Here is a 5,425-nt window from a genome sequence, read left to right on the forward strand (position 1 = left end):
TGCAAGCATGCGAGGAGGTTACATGACATAGGCTAGCTTTCATGGGTCACTCAAATCACTCAGGTGTTTAGGGTTCCCTATAGATCTAAGAAATGAATACACTCATAGCCAGTCATGCTACACCCATCGTCATAGGCTTGATAAAGACTCAAATCCTTACTGCTAACGCGAGAACAGTAGTAATCTCAGCTTTATGGGTTATTTGTCAATGATGGAGAAGGAATTTTGGAGTGGTAGTGAAGTTGTCTTTATACAGACTTTTATTCGGATAGATAGGAGTGCTGAAGTATTTTGAGAAGCACTTTTGAACTTTTCTTCATTTGATAATCATTTTCTGTCGAGTTCTCTTTGGCATTTCTCTTATTTAGTTCTGCTCCTTTTTTCAGAACTTCATCATTTTTTTTTTTTTTGGAGACTTCATCTCGAGAAACTTTTTATCGGTAAACTTTTTCAAGACCTTTGTCATGATACTTGAGAGGTTTATAACATTGGGTTTTCAGAAGGAATCTCATTTTCTGGGTTTTCTGAGAAATAGTAAACGTGATATGGATGTGATGGTGGAGTAGAAGTAGTGGATGTGTGGAAGGCTTATGTTTGACAAACGGGTAGCCATTTTGATTACAACCGAATCATGCTTTGCTGCTTGGAGATGTAGATCTAAAGCAAGTTCTGATTCTGAGCACAGACATCGGTACTCTCAATGAAAAATAGTGAAGCATTAAAGATGAATGTTGGTCTTATTTGGGGTGCCTCACCATAATCAATTTAGGTCGATAATGTCTTAGTCATGCAATGCTCTATTAGAGATTTCAGTCTAACAAGAATTCCACCTTACTTAAGCCTTACTTTTATTGACAAACGTTTTAGGTTTTTAAAAATACTTTCTCGAAAAGGGTTTCTTTTGCAAAAAATTTGAAATTTTGCTTAAGGACTTGGAATCTTCGTAATGGGTTATTATGATATAGCATAAAAAGATACCAACATCCCACACTTAGACGAACATTGTCCTCAATGTTCCTAGTGTATCCCACACTTAGGAGCTTTAGTTGAAGATTTGGGATTGTTTGTCTAGTGTTTTGATTGGGTGTTATCCCACACTTAGTGATAAGCTAGGATGCGGTATAGTTTGAATCTTGAGCTAGTAGTGAAAAGAAAGAAATACCCCTAGCAGATGCGGTTAGTTTCCTTGTTTCTTTATCGGCTCATTTGTCATCCTTTATTCTTCTACTCTACTTTATTGCACGGGTTGCCTCCCGAGAAGCGCTTTTGTTTAAGGTCGTTGGCTCGACCGTAGTGATTCTTCAAAAAGCAAACATTCCTCGTTGATGGTTGTGATCTTGGTCTTCTTGAGGGAATGTGAGTCTTGGTGGATAAGTCCTGAGAAAGTGTTGGACCAATAGTGGTAACAAGTCCGGTACTTCTCTTGAAGATCTTCTGAACGATAAGTAGTGCGCAGTTTTGGCTCTTGATAAGTCTTGAAGTCCGATGAGAATATGATCCACAGCTCTGCTGGTTGACCCATGAATGTCAATCATGGTAGCAGTGCTGGTGTTGATGATTTCTCTGACGGGATGCTCATTTCGGAGGTCTTCAAACAATGTCAGAAACTGTATTTTTAGAATCTCGAAGTCTTCGGAACGGTGATCTCCACAGTAAGAGTCTGTAGCTTTGCACATATTAGTTAAGAGACGAAGCTGGAAGGAAGTGAACAGCAATCCTGATCTGAGTATCAATTTCACCGTCTTTGAGTATATCTCCCGACATCCAGCTTTAAATATGAAACTAGGATCTGTGGATTCATGGAAGATATGTGATAGCTTCTTCGTAACATAGGTAGCAATGTTGACTCGATCTGGTTCAAAATGAGAGAACGGATTGTTTCGTCTTGCTTCCTCCATAACAGTGTCTTGTAACTCTTTGATAATCAGATCAACGTGGTGATCAATTGTTACGTAAATCGCTAGTCTGTCTGGTGTGCTTTCGAAATTATCTCTATCCAGAAGAGTGAAAAGGCTGTGAATATCCTCGATCATTTGCAAATCAGAGTGATAAGTCGGGCGGCCGGTGGAAAGATCCATATGCTTCCGGATGAGAGTCAGTAGTGCTCGTTCGTTTCGTGAGAATGAAAGTGCAGATCCAGTTAAGGCATTATAAACCTTAGAGTGAATGATCTTCTGATCTCGATAGAATCTTGTTTCAAGAATAGTGCGAACTACTGAATTATGCTCTCGTTGCCTTTCTTCGTGATAGATATGATCGTGAAGAGAGTTGATAAAGTCTTGAATGCGTTCTTCTAGGATTTCAACATCATTGTCTTCTCTTCAGAGATAGAGGCGGTGCTCTTCTCTGATAGCCATGATTCGTTCTGTTAAGCGTATCGAAAAATCAATGGTTGACTTTCGGATGGCTTCGAGAATGTCTTCAAATTCATCGGTATCATTAATGAAGGTAATCACGTCTGCATGTGTGGATATAACCTGAATTTGATCTGAAGAAGAGTCCGGATCCCCTTGATCTACTTCGGTTGGAGAGTGGGGGTTAGTTAGAATGTCTTCGTGATGCTCTTCCTCATCATCATCAGTATCCGGTTCCTCTGAGGATGCGTCTGATGAACGGGTTTCTTCAGTATTCTGATTCTCCACTTTGATACTTACAGGATCAATTTCTATATCCTTAACTTTAGCCTTTTTGTTCTTCTTTTTGAAGCGAATGATTAAACTGTGATCTGCCGTTTCAAGCCTCATTATTTCTTTATGACGCTCAGTGCTTGGAGCGGGTGTTGTCGCAGTTTCTTTTACGTCTTCCATTTCCTCTTCCTCTTCAGATTCCTCCTCTTCCTCTATTTCTTCGCTGGGATCCTCTTCTTCCATTTCTGGGTAGTCTACAGACTGTGATTCGACACCCATCTCGATATCGTCGGCTGGTGGTAATGACTCATCATCGGAAGTGATCCGTCTGGTGGAAATAGCAAACAGATCTGCCTGTCCAGAAATATCAGTTGGTCGGTCAATTTTGAAGGTAACGCTATCCCCATGTGATCGTAAGATCATGGTTTGATTGTAGACATCAATGACAGTCCTAGCCGTATTCATGAAAGGTCTTCCTAACACTATTGGGGTGTGTAGGTCTTCCTTAATATCCAATACTACGAAATCTGTAGGATACAAGAATTTGTCGACTTTCACCAAGACGTTCTCAACTATGCCCTTAGGATATCGAATTTTATGATCGGCAAGTTGGATTGTCATTTTGGTTGGTGACAAGTCTCCTAACTCTAATATCTTGTAGAGAGAGTAGGGGATTAGGTTGATACTTGCTCCTAAATCTGCTAGCGCATGAATGGTTCCAAATTGGTAGATTGAACACGGGAAAACGAATTGACTCGTATCTCCTAGCTTAGGTGGTAGAGAGTTTCTGAGTAATGCAGAGCATTCTTCACTCAGTAGAATTTTGTTAGAGTCTGGTATCCTCTCCTTTGTAGATAGAAACCTTCGGATGTATCTCTTCTGGTTGGGAACTTTGGACATAGTGTCTAGGAATCTGCCATCTAGTTTGAAGGAATCAAGCTTGGATGGTTCTTCTTGTAGCCTTCCAGGATAAGGTACGCGAACTGGAGTTTCAGGGGTCAGCTTCTGAGTATATGTTGATTTGTTCTTGAGCCTAGTTGACCTTCTCCGTGGTTCTTCCTCTGGGATTACGGAATCCATTTGCTTTGCTTCTTCAATGTGGGGATTCTGGATAGTATTACTTGGCAATCTTCCCTGCGGTCGGGTTTCAAGGCGTTGTGATAACTGTCCGAGCTGCGTTTCCAAACTTTTGAGCAGAGCCAATTGATTTCTCATTAGTATCTCCGTCTGATCTTGTCTGGTTGCAGTTCTCTGATTTAGCTGTTATTGTCCTTGGATGAACTAAGTTAACTGATCATCAGCTCCGAGAGTGGGGTTAGTTGCTTTTGTAATCTGGGTGGTAGGGGAATTCTCCTCAACTGGGGGACCAGTAAGTGGAAGTGGTTGATCGTAGGTCAATTGAGATTGTTGGGCTGGATAAGGTGGATAGCGATAGCAGAAAGGTTGATTGCTTCGCTGAAATTGATTAACCCTTGGTGGTTGATTGAATCCAGGATTTGGTGGATGAGCTGGGTATTGAACGTAACAGACTGAACCGTCAGGGTTTTCGTACTCAAATTAATAGTCTTCAGTAGGTTGTGGGTTGGTACAATTAACACAAGCCTGAGCTTGGTTAACCAGCTGAGGTTGCGCTTCAATTCTCCGAGTTGCTTGGCAAGAGATTCCATCTTATCTGTGAGGGATTTGATGGCCTCCGTTTGATTGTTAAGTGCAGAGAGTGGGGCAGATGATGAAGTTGTTTCACCACTGTTCCAGTCATGATGATGCATCGTCATGTTCTCGAGCAATTCCCATGCTTCATCTGCGGTTTGGTTCATCAGATTCCCTTGAGCTGCTGCATCGATCGTCGTCCTATGATTTACCATAAGACCATTGTAGAAGGTACAGATTTGGGCTGACCGTTCTAACTGGTGATTAGGGCATTTCTTCAGCAGGGTTTTGAAACGCTCCCATGCAGTGTAAAGAGATTCATCATAACTTTGTTTGAAGTTAATGATGTCATTCTTCAGTTTGGTTTGTTTAGAAGGAGGGAAATATTTGTTTAGGAATTTAGTCGCCATCTCCGTCTATGACGTGATGGAATCTTTTTCCAGTCCTTCAAACCAAGTTTGAGCATGATGAGTGAGAGAATAGGGGAACAAATATAGCCGGACTATATCTTGTCCTATCCCTGGCTGTTTGTAGGAGTTCGAAAGAGATATGAATTTATCAAGGTGAGAATTAGGATCGTCATTCGGTAATCCATGATACTGACAGCTATTTTGAATGAGCTGGATGATGTGATGTTTTAACTCGAACGAGTGTCTTTGAATCTCTGGAAATCTGATTGGTCCTCCACGACCTTCAATCGAGGGTTTGGTGGTTTCTGCTAAAGTAACGCGTAACGCCATTTAGTTTCTGATTCGTGCTTCCTTGCGTGCTTTAGAGATTATTGCATCTGGATCAGGTACGAATAACAACGGTCCTGGTCTAGATCGGGTTTGGGTCATACACTAGGTATGCCTTTTTGTTTTTAATTTTCACAAATAAGCTAAATTATAATAAGCTAAACTAAACTAATCTAATTCTAAGGTAAACTTAAGTAATCTAAGGCAAACTAGGGTAATCTAAGGTGGTCTAATCTAAGGTAAACTAGAGTAATCTAAAGTAATCTAATCTAATTAACTAACTATCCTATGGTGGAATATGTATTTGGTTCTGGCTACTGATTCCCTGGTATTTCGGTAACAAAGCTTCGCACAAACTATTCAACAAACCAAGTGGCCAGGTCGACTACGGAGAGGTAGGATCCTTTTAGT

The 5,425-nt window shown here is 40.8% G+C and overlaps 1 non-coding gene across 1 annotated transcript; it reads left to right on the top strand.

Moving 5' to 3' along the window:
• Positions 1-4,532: 4,532 nt before the first annotated feature.
• On the top strand, positions 4,533-4,639 carry LOC139873918 (small nucleolar RNA R71). Its single transcript, XR_011767628.1, has one exon. It is a non-coding gene; the product is annotated as a small nucleolar RNA R71 (small nucleolar RNA).
• Positions 4,640-5,425: the final 786 nt, after the last annotated feature.

This window comes from Rutidosis leptorrhynchoides, chromosome 10, assembly GCF_046630445.1.
Source record: "Rutidosis leptorrhynchoides isolate AG116_Rl617_1_P2 chromosome 10, CSIRO_AGI_Rlap_v1, whole genome shotgun sequence".
In the NCBI taxonomy this organism is placed as follows: Eukaryota; Viridiplantae; Streptophyta; class Magnoliopsida; order Asterales; family Asteraceae; genus Rutidosis; species Rutidosis leptorrhynchoides.